At 42.0% G+C, this 22,449-nt stretch overlaps 1 long non-coding RNA gene across 1 annotated transcript; it reads left to right on the top strand.

Annotated features, from left to right (window-relative positions):
* Window positions 1–12,220: 12,220 nt before the first annotated feature.
* LOC115144822 (uncharacterized) lies at window positions 12,221–22,047 on the top strand. The gene is made up of 3 exons (XR_010459411.1): window positions 12,221–16,792; window positions 18,229–18,297; window positions 20,992–22,047. It is a non-coding gene; the product is annotated as an uncharacterized LOC115144822 (long non-coding RNA).
* Window positions 22,048–22,449: the final 402 nt, after the last annotated feature.

The following is a 22,449-nucleotide window of genomic DNA, read 5'->3' as shown; positions in this document are numbered from 1 at the left end:
ATTTAGTGTATTATATTAAGTTAAAATAAGTTCATTCAGTATTATTGTAATTGTCATTATTACAAGTAAATCAATTTAAAAAATCGGCCAATTAATCGGTATCGGCTTTATTTGGTCCTCCAGTAATCGTTATCGGCGTTGAAAAATCATATCCGGTCAACCTCTAATTAGGAGCATAGGTTTGTTTTACGTTAGCACCATTAGACATGCATGTGCCTTGGGAGTCTGTTTATTTTTGGACCATTGCTACGGTTACGCCACCAATATAATCTATGCCCTAATGTCTGTGCCAATAAGAAAATGGAAACCAAGCTGAAGTGAGTGCAAGGCAAAAAAAAAAAAGATAATGGTGGCTAAATGCCAGAGGGGATGAGTCATTAACATAAAGAGGAGTTACTATGTGTGTGACGTACGGATGAAAACTATAGAAAGTGTGTGCCGAGGCTGGAAAGTTGGTTGATCCATGAACCAGCTCGGCTTGTTACTTTGTAATAAATTCTATTTGTATTCACAAGTTCCGGTATCTGAGAAATGAAATAAAGCAAATATTTCTACAACACGTTGTAACTGACTAAAGTGGGCAAATGCCGTTGGCATGCTGGAGAAGTGTGCTCTTCATGAATGAATCCCGGTTTCAACTCTACTTGGCAGATGACAGTGTGTATGACTTTATGTGGTGCGACCGGTTTGCGAACAGAGGTTGGGTTATGGATTGGACAGGCATAACCTACAGACAACGAACACAAGTGCATTTTATTGATGGCAATTTGAATGCACAGAGATACCGTGACAAGATCCCGATGCCCATTGTCGTGCCATTCATCAGCTGCTATCACCTCGTGTTTCAGAATGATAAATGTCGCAAGGATCTGTAAACAATTCCTGGAAGCTGAAAATGTCCTCGTTCTTCCATGGCCTACATACTCATCAGACATGTCACCCATTGAGCCTGTTTGGGGTGCTCTGGATCAATGTGTACGACAGTGTGTTGCAGTTCCCACCAATATTTCCGGACAACATTCCACAGGCCACAATCAACAGCCTGGTCAACTCTATGCAAAGGATATGTATGTGTCGTGCTGCATGAGGCAAATGGGGGTCACCAGATAGTGACTGGTTTTCAGATCCAGATTCTCAGGCACCGCCTCGCGTGTATGTCCTGGATGGCTGTGAGCTCCTCCCAGTGATGTGCTGGACAGTCGGCACCAGCCTGTATAGGGCTTCCAGTTGAGGGTTGTGTACTTGCCATACCAGACGGTTTTACAACCAGTCAGCAGGATGCTCTCGATGGTGCAACTGTAAAAGTTCCTATGGATCTAATGGGCAATGCCACATTTTTTTCAGCCTCTTGAGGGAGAAGAGGCACTGCCATTCCTTCTTTACGGCTGTGCTGGCGTGAGAAGACCATGTTAAGTCCTAAGTGGTATGGACACAAGGAACTTGAAGCTCTTGACCCTCTCCACTGTGGCCCCGTGGATGGGGATGTGCACCCGCCCCTATTTCCACGATTGGCACCTTGGTCTTACCTGTCGTTGAGGGAGAGGCTGTTGTCCTTGCACCACACTGCCAGGTCTCTGACCTCATCGCTGTTGGTGATCAGGCCTACCACCGTCGTGTCATCAGCAAACTTGTTGGAGTGGCGAGTGGAAACAGTCATGGGTGAACAGGGAGTACAGGGGGCTAAGCACACACCCCTTGGGGGGGGCCCAATGTTGAGGGTCAGCATGGCAGAGTTGTTGCCTACTCTTACTATCTGGCTTGTCAGAAAGTCCAGTTGCAGAGGGAGGTGTTGCAATGTATGTGGATCTATCTGTTGCGTCTGTATGCAAATTGGAGTGGGTACAGGGTGTCTGGGATGATAGAGTTCTGTGTCATGACCAGCCTTTCAAACCACTTCATTATTACAGATTTGAGTGCCTCAAATTAAGTAGACACTTCTGATGACGTATCATGATGCCTGACTAGTGTACACTTGCAGGGTGAGGGAGGAAGGAATTATTTTTAAATGGACCGCAATTGCCCGGAAAGTCATCAGTCATGCATCCCGCAATGATTGTCATTGTGGCAGGATGCCTTAAAGTTTTTGGGAACCGGAATGATGGTTGTCAGCTTGAACCATGGCATTACAGACTGGGACAAGGAGTGGTTGAAAATGTCTGTGAAGATGCCCGACAGCTGGTCTGCACATGCCCTGAGGACACGCCATGGAACACCGTCCGGACTTTCTCACCGAGGCTGATGTGAGATCACCCTAACCTTGTGCGTAAGTTGACCTAGTTTCCCCTGCTAGTCAAAACTGTCAGACCTGCCCTGAAAGCAGTGAGTCCACTAATAGTACAGTGTAGCCTGGCTGATGTGACTCACGTGGCACACAGCAAAGGGAGAGCTGTCTGGACAGTAGTTGTAAATGGGTATCTTTCCAGAGTTTGCGCACCTGATTCAACTTGTCTACTAATTATCAAGCCCTTGACTACTTGAATCAGGAGATCTTGAGGTAACTGCCAAAATAAACACCGGAGTAATTGAGAGACAAAGTATATTGAAAGCAGATGCTTCCACACAGGTGTGGTTCCTGACTTAATTAAGCAATTAATATGCTTAGGGAAATTTATAACAATTCCCAGTTGCCCATTATTTTGGCCACCATGGCTAGAAGAGATCTGTGACTTTGAAAGAGGGGTCCGAAAGGAGCATAGTGGGCTTAAGGGGTGTGTGTGGCTACATTTACACAGGGAGCCCAATTCTGATATTTCTCCACCAATTGGTCTTTGGACGAGTCATATCAGATCTTTTCACAGCAGATATTTTTCCGAGCTGATCTGATTGGTAAAAAGACCAATAATATATATATTTTTTAAAGTTCAGAATGGGGCAGCCTGTGTCTGTAACCAGGGCTGCATTCCAAACACTTAAAATACACACCTTATTCCCTCAGCCCTCAAATTAAGTAGACACTTCTGATGACGTATCATGATGCCTGACTAGTGTACTTGCAGGGTGAGGGAGGAAGGATTTTTTTTTAAATGGACCGCAATTGCCCGGAAAGTCATCAGTCGTGCATCCCGCAATGATTGTGTTTTCAACAACCGGTAGCTTGTGGGTGCTTTATATGCGCTACAGTAAATTATGATTGCATGTCTACTTATATTAGCTATATAATTATTAATGTATGGCTACTGTATGATAGCTAGCAAATGAATTAGCTAACTTACGTTAGATTGCCTAGCTGGAACTTATGAAGAACTCAACAGCCTTGGTTTCTCATGACTGTCTCGCCTGGTTCACCAACTACTTTGCAGACAGAGTTCAGTGTGTCGAATCGGAGGGCCTATTGTCTGGACCTCTGGCAGTCTCTATGGGGGTACCTGTTCTGACGCCCTATTATACATTAGGACATGTAAACCAGGGATGTTAAGCCTGGCATTCAGCATGCAACATTTTCACAAAAACAAGAAAAGCATTAAAATAAAATCATTTACCTTTGAAGAACTTCAGATGTTTTCAATGAGGAGACTCTCAGTTAGATAGCAAATGTTCAGTTTTTCCAAAAAGATTATTTGTGTAGGACAAATCGCTCCGTTTTGTTCATCACGTTTGGGTAAGGAAAAAACCCGAAAATTAAGTCATTACAACGCAAACTTTTTTCCAAATGAACTCCATAATATCGACAGAAACATGGCAAACGTTGTTTAGAATCAATCCTCAAGGTGTTTTTCACATATCTATCGATGATAAATCATTCGTGGCAGTTTAGTTTCTCCTCTGAAGAAAATGGAAACGCTCATGGAGCTGGAGATTACGCAATCATTTCGACGGAGGACACCGGGCGGATACCTGGTAAATGTAGTCTCTTATGGTCAATCTTCCAATGAAATGCCTACAAATACGTCACAATGCTGCAGACACCTTAGGGAAACGACAGAAAGTGCAGGCTCATTCCTGGCGCATTCACAGCCATATAAGGAGACATTGGAACACAGCGCATTCAAAATCTGGACCATTTCCTGTATGAAATTTCATCTTGGTTTCACCTGTAGCATTAGTTCTGGGGCACTCACAGATAATATCTTTGCAGTTTTGGAAACGTCAGAGTTTTTTCTTTCCAAAGCTGTCAATTACATGCATAGTCGAGCATCTTTTCGTGACAAAATATCTTGTTTAAAACGGGAACGTTTTTTATCCAAAAATTAAAAGAGCGCCCCCTATCTCGAAGAAGTTAATGGTCAACCGTTAATCAGTTAGCTGCCGAAAAATACATTTGACCGGTCACGCTTATTGTTTTATGGGCTAATTTGCATAATTGTGTGGAATTACATTTGTGCATGTGTATTTTCGTTGTCATGCATTTTATTTGTCACATGTGCGCAGCATACAGAGCCTAGTTTGAGGAGTGGAATAGCCTACCACCTGTCAGACAGCAATAGAGTATCTCCTCAAAAAGTCTGTAGGCTACTGGAGTGACGCCTGCTTTTGTAATCCGTCATTGCACAACAAATAACAATTTGAAATACAATCGTGTGTTAACTTTGGCCACAATAAAACAAAAAAATTCTATTTTTATTCATCTCAGTTTGTAGCGCCCGCCTCTCATTTGCCAATCGGATGCATAGGCTATAGCCTGCTTACCGTTGACTATCAGCGTGTCATCCAGGTAGAATAAGGAATTCCCCAGGGCAGGTGCGATGTTTAGAACTGCTAGAGGTGTTACTGCAGACCCGGGTTCATTCCCGGGCTGTGCCACAACCTGCCGTGGCCGGGAGTCCCATATGACGGTGCACAATTGGCCCAGCGTCGTCCAGGTTAGGGGAGGATTTGGCCGGGTGAGCTTTACTTGGCTCATCGTGCCCTAGCGACTCCATCGTGCATGATGACCGTTAACGGTTGACACAACAGTGCTAGGCCTGATCAACGACAAGACAGCCTGTAGGGAGGAGTTCAGAGACCTAGCCATGCAGCGCCAGGAAAACAACCTCTCCTTCAACGTGATCAAGACTAAGGAGATGATTGTGGACTACAGGAAAAAGAGGACCGAGCACACCCCCATTCTCATCGACGGGGCTGCAGTGGAGCAGGTTGACAGCTTCAAGTTCCTTGGTGTCCACATCACCAACAAACTAACATGGTCCAAGCACACCAAGACAGTTGTGAAGAGGACACGACCAAACCTATTCACTCTCAGGAGACTGAAAAGATTTGACATGGGTCCTCAGATCCTCAAAAGGTTCTACAGCTGTACCATCAAGAGCATCCTGACTGGTGTCATCACTGCCTGGTACGGCAACTGCTCGGCCTCCGACCGCAAGGCACTACAGAGGGTAGTACATACGGCCTAATACATCACTGGGGAGACAGGCTTCCTGCCATCCAGGACCACTATAGCAGAAAAAGGCCCAAAAAATTGACAAAGACACCACCCACCCCAGTCATAGACTGTTCTCTCTGCTACCACATGGCAAGCGGTACTGGAGCACCAAGTCTAGGTCCAAGAGTCTTCTAAACAGCTTCTACCCTCAAGCCATACAACTCCTGAACATCTAATCAAATGGCCACCCAGACTATTTGCATTGCCCCCCTTCTTTACACCACTGCTACTCTCTTGCCATCTATACATAGTATGTACATGTAGGTAGAGTTATTAAAGTGACTATCTCAAATAATCGGTGCCCTCCGCACATTGACTCTGTACCCTGTATATAGTCTCGCTATCGTTATTTTACTGCTGCTCTTTAATTACTTGTTACTTTAATTTCTTATTCATATTTTTTTTAAACTGCATTGTTGGTTAGGGGCTCTTTTTAAGTAAGCATTTCACTGTAAGGTCTACAACTGTTGGATTTGGCTCATGTGACTAATAAAGTTTGATTTGATTTGTGGCGGGCCTGGTTCCTCCAGGCTGACCTCGGTCATCAGCTGAACGATGTTTCCTCCAGCTGGCTTCCGGGTGAAGCTGGCATGTGTTAAGGAGCGTGGTTCGGCGGGTTATGTTTCGTGGGACGCATGACTTTGCCTCTCCTAAGCCCGTTTGGGAGTTGCAGCGATGAGACAAGATCAAAATTGGGGATAAAAAGGGGGGGTAAAAAAATATATATATATATATATATCTATATATATATTTTTATACTGAAATAAAATGGTGTTTTCCGCAAATTGCATTTTGGGAAATATTTATTAGCTGCTTCATTACAGGAGTTGCATGTTCACTAATAGGCGATTTAGCCTTTACACTGCTTTGCTATTGTTCCATGTTTCCAGCCTTTGTATGCATGCATAGTATCAGAGGAAGAGACAGAGGTTTCACTCTCACCAAAAGTCCAATGTGATTCTATGGGCTGAATTTGGGCATAAACTTGTCGCCTACCTTCCTGCCTTGGGACAACTCCCATCGTTATGGCGGAAACATAAGCATCTCGTCATTATATACACCTCTTTCATAGTATTTTTCTGTTGGTCACGTCATTTTACTGTTAGGAAAAAACGTTACCGTTTATTGACAGGTTAATGAGGGTCAGTTAGTCTGCAGCAAAATTGACAGACATTTGCATCCCCAATGTAAAGACCTTAATCTGCGTTCCAGTGGTGTATTTGATCTGCGCATGTGCTAGCACCAGCCGAGCGAGCCTCCCTCTAGCGTGATTGAAGTGTGTTTGGAACAACTGAATGTATGCGTCTTTGAAGTAGTTTTCACATACAAGCTTTATATGTTCTAATTCAAATGTGCTTCCCAAAAATAACATTTAAGCTCTGATAGAACATTTATTTTGATTGCCAATTTTCTGCATTGTAAACAGAATTATAAGGGACATCTTCTTGCAAAGCATGTAAAAGTTTTAATCAAACTATTATATTAATCTGACTAGCCACAATAATCGCACTATTGTGTGCATGTAACCACACTCACTGACTGATGGAAAACAATGAATTATGATTGATGCTACTAGCCTATCATAGTGATAACTAGGGATGGGCATTTGACATTATTTTACTATTTTGAATAATATGAGATTTTTTTCGGCTATATGGATAGTCGAAGTTCCAATAAATGAATAATACTCTTGACCAATCAGAATGACGCAAATGCACATGAGGTAAACAGAGGATGGGCTCCTTCTCTCCTGTGTTTTCCCCCTGCTAAGAGTAACAGTGAAAGAGAAGTCTGATTCAGTGATATTCCATTTTTGTAGGGTTACACCATACATCTAAATGAACGAATCCTCGTTCACTTTGCCTATGGGTGGGAAACTGTACCCAAACTGATGCACATGTTCCATTCTAATTTCCCTCTTAATGGCTCCCCCAACTAACTTTCTAGAGGGGCACGCACCCCTCGTGTTTGCCCAATCTATCAGTCGTTGGTTCGCTTCCTCATTTCTTTCTGCGAATGCTTGTTAACGTAATTTAATTATGCCAATGTGCTTTCATTAATTGAAAACCCTTAATCTATTTTATGAGAATGTGTAAGATTCTTGTTTGCATAAAATAGACGCAGACCAGTCTTTTAATAATAGGTAACAGAATTTATTCTCGGAGTGCGCTGCCACTTAACCACGAACAACAGTTTATATACAGATCATGACGTCATTTCGCTGCTTTAACAGAATCCCCTCCTCTCGACCGGGACAAAGTGAGGTGAAAAGTTCATTCTAACTTACTAACACACTCCCAGGTAACTTTTGCCCCCTCAACATTATCGATCACCACTGAGCTGACAGGTCTAATTAACAGAGAACTTAGGAATGCACTCACTGTTTTATCTAAAAAACCCAGAGCTAAGTTTCTGTAGGTTCAACGCGAGGTTAACGACCTTGTGTTTACACAGTCCCCAACCCATTAGTTTCTTCCTAGTTGGAATGGTGTTCATTAACTTTAATTACTCCTTGTCCGTGTCACACAATCCCTTCTTATGAACTCATATTGTTAATCAGGAATAGTTACAATTCTATTTAAAATGGGGATATTGTTTATTCATAATAATTCCAACAATGCTGGAGCTACTCCCAACATTCCGGGTGAGGGATAATGCCCCCCTGACCATCTATGAAAGTGGGGGATCCCTGACTCTTTTAGATCACCATGGGCTGAAATACAATGATATCTCGCCCAGGCTTCTGTCTTATTCGCGGGGGGTTTAACCCATTGGTCATAATAATGTTGTGCTGTTTTTCCTTTTTTCCTATGGAACATATTGTTTGGTTCTTGTCCCCAGTTCCATAGGGGAGCTTCAGCACACATTTCCTGCACCATCTCTAGACTAGGTTGATAATTTTCCTGCAAACTTCGAAGGTCTAGAGTGGTCCATGGGGTTGACCTAGGGTAGGCCATTCCCGGGTTTGAACTATTATGGGTAGTAAGACATACCCACCCTGTGGTAGAATATTTTATTGGTTTTTCTCCGGCTCTTGTGGAGTGGGGGATGTCATATCCCCACACTCCATACTCCATTCTGTGGAATCTATCCATAGGGCCGCTAATGAATCCTGGGTAGTTGTTCTGTTTTTCGCATACGGTAAAGTAATGCCATTGCTCCCTCCTAATATTCTGTTGTCCCATGAGGAGGCATTACCTGGGTGCAAATACAGTACTACATCTGTTAACCATTTAGTCTGAGGAGTTCCGTGCCCTATGGTTCATATTTCTTCGTATTCTATATTTTGCTTTGGTCCCGCTGCCTTTAACACGTTTAATGTCTCTGTGATTTCCTGTGTTTGTTTTTGTGCCTCAGCTGATGTGTCAGTTGAGGTATTCACACTAGGCCTGTTTCCTGTGCTACTGTTTCCTGAAGCACTTGTGGTTACGGTCGTGCTTGCAGTTGGTGTGGTTAAATTAGTCATACTGCTCGTGTTATATTCCGAGGCAGCTGGGCTCTAGGCTGTCATGGTAATAGACAGAGTTTTTGATGTCGGAGGCCAGGTCGTGGTGTTCATTGTGGTCTTAGGGCTGTGGCACTCCACCCCCGTCCATGGCTGACCATGAGTAGTTTGATCGTAGATAAATGTAATGTCAGTAGCAACGTAACAATCTCCCAGTTGCCCTTATATTGGCCATTTTCACAGGTTTGATTAATTAGGGATAGTGAGACGCTAGCGTCTCAAGTGGCCAATAGCCTCGGGAAATGCATAGCGCCAAATTCAAATAAAACGCGATAAAACTCAAACTTTCATTAAATCACACATGCAGGGTACTCAATTAAAGCTACACTCGTTGTGAATCCAGCCAACATGTCAGATTTTAAAAATGCTTTTCGGTGAAAGCATGAGAAGCTATTATCTGATAGCATGCACCCCCCCTGAACCACCTGAATGAGTTGTAAACAAAATAATTAACGTAGCCAGCGCTACACAAAACGCTGAAATAAAATATAAAACATGCATTACCTTTGACGAGCTTCTTTGTTGGCACTCCAATATGTCCCATAAACATCACAATTGGTCCTTAATTCCGTCCATGTCTACCCAAAATGTCCATTTATAAAGCAGGTTTGATCTGGAAAAAAACTGCTTTCCAAAACACAACGTCACTCCAAAACATTTCAAAAGTTGCCTATAAACTTTGCCAAAATATTTCAAACTACTTTTGTAATACAACTTTAGGTATTTTTAAACGTTAATAATCGATCAAATTGTAGACTGGGCAAACTGTATTCGATAGAGAAAGTAAACAAAACATGCTCCTTTTCCCTCTTGCGTAACTATCAAAAGTGTAACGTTGTTCCAGGAAGTGCCTCTTCTTCGTTTCACCAATGATTAACTTCAACCCAATTCCAAAGACTGGTGACATCCTGTGGAAGTCGTTGGAACTGTAAAATGGGCGCTATCTAATTTCCCTTGGCAAAGACAACTGAGGGAACTGTCAGAGGGAAAAGCATGTTTTTATTCTGAACAGTTTTTCCTTGGGGTTTTGCCTGTTACATAAGGTCTGTTATAGTCACAGACATGACTGAACCAGTTTTAGAAACTTCAGAGTGTTTTCTATCCACACCTACTAATCATATGCATATAATATATTCCTGGCATGAGTAGCAGGAAGTTGAAATTGTGCACGCTATTTATCAAAAAGTAGAAACGCTGCCCCCTATCTCTAAGTTAACTAACACTGCTCCTTGGGTTATGTTTACTAGCCATCCTTGCAGGGTGTTGTTAGTTATTAATTTCCATAGTACCACTAGATTGCTATTATCGTTCCAGTTGGTATTATTCCATTTTTGTTTTAATTTTACCGATGGATATCCCGGACAATCTGTCCTATTTATTGGGGTGCACTGTATTGGTATTCCCCATCTTTTGGTAAAGGCTCTATACGTGAGGATGCTACTCTGGCATCTTGTTCTATTTCTATGCCTTTTTAATACTTCTCTTTCTTGTTGCTCATGAATAACCCCTAGGGTTAATCCAAATACTATAGAGCTTGGCACTATGATTATGGTGGAAAGAAAGACCTTACCTTACACTCCCTATGCCTGGTTCTATATTCCCCCAGCCTCATGTTTCCCTGTGGAGACAGAGTAGGAGTACATTAGTTTCTTATTCTTTATAGATGGGGGACCTAGTATGGCCTGTGTCCCTTTGCCTTGATGTACCCTCTCCAGGGTCTTGCATGTCAGTGGTTGTTTTTCTTTTTAAAAGGTTTTATACATTTTTCAGTTTCCCTTGTGGCTCAGGAGGGGCAGTTTCATTTCTACCCCTTCCCTCTCCAGGAACTGCCTTCCTGTCCACCAGCATATGGCAGGAATATACACAGTCCAATTTGGTCTTTGGGTCTTGGGCAGTATACAACTGCCACCCCAACTTGACCATGTGCCTCTTCCTTTTGTCTCCTTGCCCCGGCTCAGTGTCTTCCACTTCCATGAACCTTGTAACACAAGGCACCACGCTCTGCCGTCCTTGGGTAGGCGGAGGGAGTCTGGAAGTTCATCTAGGAATTTTTGGGTTGCTTGAGAATTTATAGCACAGCCTTTGATTTTTGGTTGGGGTCTGAGCAGATTATTTGTTGCGATTGCAAACGTAATAAAATGGTGGACCGATAGTCCAGGATTATGAGGACAAACATTAAGATCCACAACATTTATTCCACGGGACAAAACTAGGTCCAGAGTATGACTGTGGCAGTGAGTAGGTCCGGAGACATGTTGGACAAAACCCACTGAGTCGATTATATTATATGCATATATCAATTATATGCATATTCTAGCATCTTTTCCTGACAAAATATCCTGTTTAAAACGGCAACGTTTTTTTTCCCAAGAGGTTCATCTTAATTTACAGAACTAATATTGTCTGACCTGAAACCGACACTTTCTGTACTTACACTTTTTGCTAAAATAACGCACACAAGCTCCAACAACCTAACACATACTAATGAGCTAATTGATACAATAAAAAGGTGCGCAAGTCATAGGAAACAATACAGCACAGATTGAAAATGTACCGTAAATAAAGAAAATAAGCTCTGTGATAAATCCATCTCCTGTGACAAACTCATGTTTTATGAGAGACATGACATAGTCATGAGAATGTAGTGATGAATGTATCATTAATTAAGTCAATGTATAACCTTGAGTTCGAGAGAGGGTTCAATTTATAGTAGCCGTTTTATCTTGACGTGACCGCTTGTACTTCTACTGGACTCAAGTCTCCTCCTTTACCTTGAGTACATCTGCTGATTTTTGTCTTCAGTTCCCATCAGTGCATTCTCACGGGGAGTAAACCAATGTACCGTTCCAGACCCCTCAACCTCGGATGTGTGTATGAGTTGATCTGTTGCTTACCCTAAGTCATGGGTGTAGTGCTGATGCAATGTGCCCACATCTTGGGTGTCTCCAGTCGAGCGACCCACCTCCGTTTAGATTAGTGGCGAAAAAATAGCAGCTAGCCTACCGATCACTTCTATGCTTTCAAAGAATATGATGGCTTTCTGGCACCAGATTGCCGTACCCTACATTTTTACTATTGGATTCGAGCTATATTTGTTACTGTGCGTTTTGTTGGGCTAATCCTGGTTTTTCATTTCAGAAATGGTTACGTTCTGCCATACCACATGGCAGAAGGCGAGACTGAGAAGCCAAGGAGAATGCAGACTACCTGGCCCCAAAGTGGACCGGATCGATCAGTCACTGGACAATCCTCAAGTCCTCAAGTCACCAGTGGTCAGCTGAGTGGGAATCCGAGCACCTCTTCTCATCAATATGGGATGGTCAGACCATCGGTGGCGTATACACTAGGTAGGGAAGTCGGACCAGTGGTCCCATATACTCAAGGTGGTGAATGCTTACCACACAGCAGTCAAGTAACCAGTGTAGGTTACTTGAGTGGACAGACCCAGAATCAACAGGCACCCACAAAAGAGCAGACCCTAATGGCCACAAGTCCCCTTTTGACATCACTCTTGACTAACAATGCAGCTGCACAATCAACTAGTGTTACATCACAAAGTGGATACCATCACACCCTGCCTGGAAGGGTTAACAATGCTTTTCAAACCACTTTCCAGCAGGGACATAGGTCTTTGGGTGTTAATGGTAACAATTCACAGAGGTTGGTACAGGATGGTCAGGGTGCAACCATTCACTGCCCCTCTGATATTAATGCATCACTGAATACAAATTGTATTTATCTCCAAAGACCAGCAAGTGGCAGTCAGCAGCTGGTACTTGGCAGACAAGAGGGGACCTCCAGTGGTACCTCTGCTGCTCTTGCAATGGGTAGGAGTCCCAATCATGTCAATCATCAATGGACTGTAGTGAGTGGAAAGGATTCAAGTAGGATGGCGGTTCAAGCTCTTCATCAGGGATATCCACAAACACCAAACTCTTTGCAAATTGCACAGGAGACAAGTAGTGTGCCATCAAGGACATCTCCACAGTCTCCCACAGCATATAAACAACTGTATTTGATTCTAAATCAAAACAATAACAACAGGACTGAGATGAACAGGGTTCAACATGGCACACCTGTCCAAACTGACCCATTAAACCACAGTCAAATGTATCCCTTCCAACCTCTCACGGACAGCAACAACCAGGTCAATCTACCAAATGCTACAGTGGGGCAGTCAATGCCAATGCATAACATTAGCCAGAATCCTCAATACAATGTTACGCATAACCCTTCTCTTAATCATTTTCAAAGATATCGCCCTGCAGGCCTTACCAACCCACCACAACAGAACAGACTTGTGTCAAATTGTGCAAATATGAACAGTCAGGCAGGGGCCATTAAAAATAATGCACACCATGCCCCATATCCTAGGCCCCGTATCGAAGGCGTATCCAACCTACATTACAAGGCAGACGTTCTGGTGTCCAACACTGGACCATCTTCATCTGTGCCAAACAATAGTATACAGTCTTCAGTCGAGCACACCCGTGAGTCCGCTCCTCCACCATACCCAGGCCAGCACTCACATGGACCCATGCTGAACAAGACGGGACACGTGGTTGGGGCAGGAGCACATTCTCTGCAATACATACCAAACCAAGGCTCAGCCCATACCGTACATTACAAGCCAAAAAACACCTGTGTTCTGATATCCAACACTGGACCATCTTCATCTGTGCTAAACCATGGTATGCAGTTTTCAGGCCAGCAAAACTGTGAGTCTGTGCCACCGTCATACCCTATAAGACAGGGCTATTACGTAACGGTAACAGAGGACAAAAGTGGAAATGGATTTAGAGCAGAAAAGGTTATTTTGATAGGAGATAAACCTAATGAAAGTGCTCTGGTACGGCAAGGATCATCTGCAAGTAATGCCCCCTCTGTTCCTACGGTGCAGAAGGCCATCGCCGTTGTACAACCACTATCGCAGTGTATGCAGACAAACACATCTCTCAACGTGGCTGATAGAATGCCCTTGACTACCCAAGGTATGTCGTTCTCAACTAGTGGTGAAAATGTGAGCAACCCTGGGAAAGAATCTTGTGACCAGAGTCCATCACAAGCCCAAACAACCCTTACGGTATCTGCTTATTTGACAAATGAATTTGGACAAAAGGTCCCCAAGGTCAGACCAGAAGCTACATTAGAATTGGGTGCTGGAAGAACAGTGACTCAGGATTCAGAAACTTCAGTTGTTGAACTGGCCAAGACATATTCATATTTTGAGTCTGAACCGTCACTATCGAACTGCTTACATGTAGAGAAAGTGGATTCTCAACCATTATCTAATTTGAAATGTCAAGCCACTCAGAGAAAAGAGTTAGCTGGCACAGAAATGACCACTCGTGTGCATGTTAACCAATTGAGTGAGGAAACAAATGAAAAACTAGTTTCAGATGAGGACATTTTTGAATTGTCCTCAGTTCCTGTAATCAAATGGAGACTTGGTAAATTGAAGGAGTTGGTAGACACTGTGCAACATCCAAAATGCTCTGAGACACTGGTTGAAAGCAAGCTACTAAGCCTCTATTGGGATGGAGATGGGCAGAAGCTTATAGATTCTGTAAGATCTGGTATCTTCCAGAATATAATGCGAGAGGTTAGATCTGTGTGTGGCAAAGATATGTCATCACAGTCTGTCATATTTTCACAAGTCAGGAGCAAAAACTGGGCTCAAGTTGAAGAGAAGTGTGTCATTCTTAAACATGATTCTGTTTACCCCGTGGTCCCGGGTCAAGAGTCCTCATGGCTGAACACCAATAAGCAGCTTGATGACATAGACAGGGAGTTTGGATTCCCTTCGTCACTAATATATCACCAACAGACTTTTCGAAGAGGAGATGAACAACCAAAACGGAATTGTACCGAAAATGAAAATTCTGTAGAAAATGAAGACTCTGCCAGTGACATGCAGACTGAGGTGATTCAGACAGAGAGACCAGCACCCTCTGAATCTGATCCTAAAGAAATTCAAGGGTCAAGTTTGGCACACAGCTCTACACACACCCTCTCACCAGTTAAGAAAGAAAGTGAAAACACCATTTTATGTGACCCATTTTCCTCCCTGGAGATCAACGTGCTGACACCAGAAGAGGCTATGCGGTTTTTCAATGGCCAGCTACTGCAAGACAAAGTGGGAGAAGACCAGTTGAAATTGCCAGTGGATGTGGAGCTGAATGAGTTGAAAGATTACTCTGTGGAGGATAAATCATCTGAGAGAGTAGATGTAAAGTTGACGACTGTAAAATATGAAGTGGATGTCCAATCTGAAGATTACTGTTGTCTCGCACGTTGGAAGGCAGTGTTCAGTGGGTCCACCAATTCTGTGTCCTGCAAATGCCAGTACAAGACTGAATTGGGTTTGACAAAGGCCACTGTGAATGCAAAGATGTTTGTCGAGGGAACTTTGGCTGTTGAACCGAGCACAACAAATACAGAACAAAGGGAAAGCCTGGATTTATGGAAATCAAATGGCACAGCAGAAAGAAAGAGGGAAGGGAATCCTGGTAAAAATGGGAATCCCCAACCAGGGAAATCTACAGGCATTGAATGCCAAACTATTTTCTTGTCTGATAGTGAATCTGAGACTGATCGCCCATACACTAATGGGGCGAAGAGCTTGCCATTGTCAAAACCCCCATCACTGTGCCTGCCCAGCAAGTGCCCAAACATTGTTGAAGTTGAAATTGAAGATGTCTTCTCGAGCTATGAAGACTTTCTCAAATTATCCACCCCAATGTCTGAGCTAGTGTCGGACAATGTACAGCCAAAGCAGCAACTACCAGGTCCACTCCAGAAACAAATGGAATGTGTACAAGCACCTAGTGTCTCTTTGGAAGAAAGGAACCTTTGGGGTAGTGAAGCCATTCCTACAGTTACCATTCCTACTTCTAATCTGCTACGCCAACCAGCAGAGAAAATCAGTTTTCTAACATCACTCTCCTTGGCACAAAGATGTCACAAGCATCTATCGCCTAAATTAAATTGTAGCTGGAAGGTTAAACAAAAAGGGGTTGGACACAAGAGATGTGTTGAAGGTCCTCATTCTGTCCCAAGAAAGCGAAGGAAAATAAGGCAAGGTTTGGGTCCCTTCATTCAACTTGTTCCTGAGGTCAACTTGAATGACACAGATGACGATTTCGAGTCCCCCAATACAAATGCTTCTAAGACTTTAGAAGAAGACCGACCTTCAAACGGTCGCAATCTCCAGAAGCCAGCAGAACCTGGAATTGGGACCAAGATTTCAAGGGTCACAACAGTAAGTCTGGCCTTGTTTGGTTCCTCGCCCCAGAGGACAAATGGGACTGTAGTAACTGGCCAACGCAAGGACCATAATTCTTCTCGACCTAGACCTTTTGCAGACAAAGCTCCAGCACCTCCTTTAACCCTCAGTGTGAATGTCAAGTCCTGGAGGATAGAGCCCTCCGAGACCAGCCCGCCAGTGGAAAGCCCAGTCAGACAACGGCTCTTCAACGAGTGGGAGAACAGTTTTGTGCCAACAAAGAAGACAAAGTCCAGGGGCAGACCAAGACTACGAAACAGAAGAGGCTTTGCTCCGAAGATTGATTGTGCTGAAGTTGCCAAAAATACTGTTACCTCGACCAACACAGATGGTAGTGCATTATCCTCTGAAAGACGAGCCACACCAGAAAGAACCCAAAGGGTCAAGCAGACTATGCGGCACTTTGAAAGAGAGAGAATCTTAAATGGCCTGAAACTCAGACTGAAGAAATCTAGGATCAAGGCAGTGCCATCCAGCAAACCTGTTACCGTGGAAAAAAGTACAATTAAGATCAGGAGCCCTGCCCTTTTGCCTCTTGAGGAGAACAGTGTTCTGAGGTTCAGTGTGCTGCCAGAGTCGTTCAACTTCAAAGATGGACAAGAACCCATGGACACTCGGACACAGACTGGTTCAATGAAGGGTAAGGAGTACCAAAACAAATATCCTTGCTCTGTCTTACTTAGGGCTGGGTGGTATAGCATATTTGACTGGGTCCCGGTATTGATGCAAGGACCAGTTTGGGTTTTAACTTTACCTTCTAAAACTATATTTCAGTGTTTGGTTTGTTAAATGTATGCAACTCTGGCGTGTGAAATGTCTTTTTTTTACTCCGTTTGCTTCTTGCAAGTCGTCCCTCTCCTCGATGCTGCTTTCTAAGTATTCTGTAATTACACTACTAGTTTGTGTATCTTAGTCTGCAAACATCTAGTTTGCCTTTTCTTGGCACTTTGGGGCTAAAATAAATCATGTTCGCCACTAATGCTAATCGCCAACTAGTTATCCAAATGTAATCAGTCGGCGCAAACGTAGCTAGCCAATAATGCAGCCTGATTGATACCATTGCTGATGCAGGATGTTTCTAAATCAGAGAGGAATAGACAGGCTGATTGTTTAGCAACACAACCGATGCATGCGTAACTGTGGAGTAAAACATTTGTTTAGTTGTTGACATGTAAACTATATTTCTTCAATGTTTATTGAAAACAAATAAATTTGCTCAATGAGCACTTGTCTCTCAAATACATTGTTACAGTTGTTGGTTAGCTAGCTAGTGATTTTGCCATATTAGCATTGACATGAAATCAGTCAAAACAAGTCCTTTACGATTCCCCACATGACAGTTTCTTGTATTGTTGGTAGATATCTGGCTATCCAGAATCACAACAATTCAGACTTCTGTCCCATTTGAAGCGTGCAGATCTTTTTCGTGACGTCAGCTAACCCATCTTTAGGCGAAGCATGATTTCGACCTAGCTACATGATGTAAGAGAATACACACAACGTTGTATAGGGTCCCCTAGGAAACACTGAACAACACGTTCCTATCCGGTCAAAATAATTCCTCCCTGGCTTATTAATTTGTTGTCATGTCAAATAACAATGTATTCAAAGTGATGCCCTCTATATTCCAACTATTTGAATTACAATAATCATTATACTTCCACGATTTCAACACTTCGCCAATAAACTACTGTAGGCCTAGATTTTTTTTTCCTCCCTTATCTATCATGCAGCCCTACGGGACAGTGTGAAAATGATACAAAAAGTGCAGGAAATGCAGAACATTCTTTTTTGGTTGAAGTTGTTTTATACTGTTCAATCAGAATCTAGAAAGTCCACATTGAAATCACATAATGTATGTGTTGCCACCCTAGGCTCCTGAATATTTAGAACTTGTATTATTCAAAAACATAAAATGCTGTCATATCGTCAAATGTGAACAAAATTGTTATATGAGATGTTGGCCATATCGCCCAGCCCTAGTCTTACTCCAATTATGGTTACTCCAATTACGATTACCTGTAATTAGACATTTATACCTACCCTTTTCACATTGAAACACTTTTTCCCCATAAGAAATGGCTGGTGCTGGTGCTGTTGCTGCGACGACTGAGAGTACTAAAACAATAGTCCGGAAATCCCAAGGTAATAGCATGCTCTATCCAACCACATGTTGAAAATGTATGTATTATGGCTTCCTACATTGCATGTCTTTTGTAAGGAAAGTGTTTTTTGTACACTACCGTTCAAAAGTTTGGGATCACTTAGAAATGTCCTTGTTTTTCAAAGAAAAGCACAAAAAAATGTGTATTTTAAAATATCATAAAATTGATCAGAAATACAGTGTAGACATTGTTAATGTTGTAAATTACTATTGTATTACTATTGTAGCTGGAAACGGCTGATTTTTAACGGAATATCTACATAGGCGTACAGAGGCCCATTATCTGCAACCATCACTCCTGTGTTCCAATGGCACGTTTTGTTAGCCTTTTAACCTGATAAACTTGTATTAGCTAATTGATCATTAGAAAACCCATTTGCAATTATGTTAGCACAAATGAAAACTGTTGTGCTGATTTAACCTCTCTGGGATATGTGGGATGGCATCCCACATGGCCAAAAGCCAGGGAAAATGCAGAGCGCCAAATTCAGATAAATTACTATAAAAATTTAACTTTCATTAAATCACACATGCAAGAGAGCAAATTAAAGCTACACTTGTTGTGAATCCAGCCAACATGTCAGATTTCAAAAAGGCTTTTCGGCGAAAGCAAACGATGCTATTATCTGAGGATAGCACTTCCGTAAACAAGAGAGAAACCATATTTCAACCCTGCAGGCACGACACAAGACACAGAAATAAAAATGTAATTCATGCCTTACCTTTGACAAGCTTTTTTTGTTGGCACTCCAATATTTGGGGCGGCAGGGTAGCCTAGTGGTTAGAGCGTTGGACTAGTAACCGGAAGGTTGCAAGTTCAAATCCCGAGCTGACAAGGTACAAATCTGTCGTTCTGCCCCTGAACAGGCAGTTAACCCACTGTTCCTAGGCCGTCATTGAAAATAAGAATTTGTTCTTAACTGACTTGCCTAGTCAAATAAAGGTCAAATAAATTTCAAAAAATACAAAATGTCCCATAAACATCACAAATGGTCCTTTTGTTCCATTAACTCCAAAATGTCAATTTATTTGGCGCGTTTGATCCAGAAAAACACAGGTTCCAACTTGCGCAACGTGACTACAAAATATCTCAAAAGTTACCTGTAAACTTTGCCAAAACATTTCAAACTACTTTTGTAATACAACTTTAGGTATTTTTTTACGTAAATAATCAATAAAATTGAAGACAGGATGATCTGTGTTCAATACCGGAGTAAAACAAACTGTAGCTAGCTTTCTGGTCACGCGCCTCCTATCTAACAGTACTCTTCAAGTGATCCTCGTTCAAGATGGCCGTACTTCTTCATTACACAAAATAATAACCTCAACCAATTTCTAAATACTGTTGACATCCAGTGGAAGCGATAGGAACTGCAAGAAGGTCCCTTATAAATCTGGATTCCCAATGAAAATCCATTGAAATCAAAAACAAATCTGAATGGTTTTTCCTCTGGGTTTCGCCTGCTAAATAAGTTATGTTATACTCACAGACATGATTCAAACAGTTTTAGAAACTTCAGTGTTTTCTATCCAATACTACTAATATTATATTTCTATTCAATACTACTATATTAGCATCTGGGAATGAGTAGCAGGCAGTTTTCTCTGTGCACCTTATTCATCCAAGCTACTCAATACTGCCCTCCTGTCACCAAGAAGTTAAATAGTACCCGCAAAACACCAGTCTCAACGTCAACCGTGAAGAAGCAATCCCGGGATGCTGGCCTTCTAGGCAGAGTTGCAAATTTAAAAAACATACCTCAGACTGGCCAATAAAAGATTAAGATGGGCAAAAGAACACAGACATTGGACAGAGGAACTCTGCCTAGAAGGCCAGCATCCAGGAGTCACCTCTTCACTGTTGACTTTGAGACAGGTGTTTTGTGGGTATTATTTAATGAAGCTGCCAGTTGACGACTTGTGAGGCGTCTTTTTCTCAAGCTAGACACTCTAATGTTCTTGTCCACTTGCTCAGTTGTGCACCTGGCCACCCACTCCTCTTTCTATTCTGGTTAGAGCCAGTTTGGGCTTCTCGGTGAAGGGAGTACACAGCCTTGTTCCAGATCTTCAGTTCTTGTCAATTTCTCGCATGGAATAGCCTTGATTTCTCAGAACAAGAATAGATTGACGAGTTTCCGAAGAAAATGCTTTGTTTCTGGCCATTTTGAGCCTGTAATCGAACCCACAAATGCTGATGCTCCAGATACTCTACTAGTCTAAAGATGGCCAGTTTAATTGCATCTTTAATCAGCACAACAGTTTTCAGCTGTACTAACATAATTGCAAAAGGGTTTTCTAATGATCAATTAGCCTTTTTTAAATGATAAACTTGGATTAGCTAACACAATGTGCCATTGGAACACAGGCGTGCGTGATGGTTGCACATAATGGGCCTCTGTACACCTATGTAAATAATCCATTGAAAATCAGTTTCCAGCTACAATAGTCATTTACAACATTAACAATGTCTACACTGTATTTCGGATCAATTTGATGTTATTTTAATGCTCAATGTGCTTTTCTTTCAAAAACAAGGACATTTATAAGTGACCCCCAACTTTTGAACGGTAGTGTATCTATGCAGTTCCCGATCTCTATTTATTCCTTTCTGTCAAATGTGAGGTGTTTTTTTGTTTGTTTTATTTATTGTAACAAATGAACTATTACACTCCCAGTAGGTTTATGGTCTGCTGGCCCTCAGAAGAGATATTGTCCTCTCACCTCTTCGCCCACTAAAATCCCCAAGTCTTCCTCCACTGCCTTCCAGGACTTTCAGAGGAAATTCAAGCGGCTATCCCAAGACTAGTTTGTATTGCCTCCAGTTAAGGAATGGAGGAGTGGAGTGAGGACTGACAATCTGATTCTTGTAACTTGTTTCCCATGGAAATATAGTCTGTGTACAATTTCATTTTGTTTTGTTTATGATAACCTTTTTCATAACAAAATTGTTATTTTCGAATGCAGAATTGGACCTTATTGTGGTAAGGTTGGGCAGTTCATAATATGGGTATTTTTTATCGTAGTTATTGTTTATATTCTTAAATGACTGAGCCAATATATCTGACAGTATCCTCCTCTACCTCAGGCCTGACAGTCAACATTGCAAGACTTTGTCATTAAAAAACATTAAATGAAGTTTTGTGGCCAATTGGATGGCTATTTTCTTGTCACTGTCATTTCAGACTTTTAAAAAAAGTTTGGGGTTAACAATATTTTATGCAAACCTCATGTTTATTGTTTGCATGGATCACAGAATTTGGACTATGCAAAATGTACTGCAGTTTATTTGAATTTGTAGGCTACATAATTTCACTTCTTACCTTCTACATTCTCATATCTTATCAATAGTTTCATTCTCAATAGTTATTTTGCTGGAATTCAAACCGATTCCTTTTGTTGACACCGGATGAACAGGACTGTATGGTTCAAGATACTGAGACAGCTTAAACAATGTTGCATTGCAGTAGTTAGACCTTTTTGTATTCTGGTTCTGTATTTTAGTATTAAACTTTTATACTTCTTCGTAGTTATAGATTCACATTTGTGACAGACAACTGAGCGTGTGGCAGACAAAATCAGCCCTGTCAGGGAACGTGAGTTATTAGTAACCTGGTGCATTGATGTATATATTTTTTTTGTAAACTTTTTTTTTTTTGTACCTAGTGTTATTTCTTTATGTTGATTTATTTTGTTATTTGTTTCTAAATAAATATTTTACATACTTGCATTGATATCTATCTCTAGAGCATCCTTCACTTGGATATTCTTGTTGACTTTAGAGTGTACTTGCAGGCTGGGTAGATTCTGTTGCCAGAGCCAGATGTGTCTATTGGTTAGGTGTGAATGCTAATCCAGAGCAATTAGCACTAGTCTGTGACACTTGGGTGTCAATTGGTTAGGCTCCCAGAGTTGTTCTGGATTCCAAACAAAAGTTGTTCTCACACAAAACCCTTTGAATTTTTTTGATGGCCTCTTTCAAACCACTTTTGTTTACCTCCACCTTTGTTCAGACACTCAGAATGTGGAGGTCGTTGCAGAATGTGCAGAACACTCTAGCTCTGTGTTCTAGCTCCAACAATGCAGCAACATCTAGCAATAAAATAACACACAAATCTCTTGTTTTTTAACTTTTG

Source organism: Oncorhynchus nerka, linkage group LG17 (genome assembly GCF_034236695.1).
Source record: "Oncorhynchus nerka isolate Pitt River linkage group LG17, Oner_Uvic_2.0, whole genome shotgun sequence".
Lineage (NCBI taxonomy): Eukaryota > Metazoa > Chordata > Actinopteri > Salmoniformes > Salmonidae > Oncorhynchus > Oncorhynchus nerka.
The sequence above is the reverse complement of the archived record's forward strand: the minus strand, read 5'-3'. Positions and strand labels throughout refer to the sequence as shown.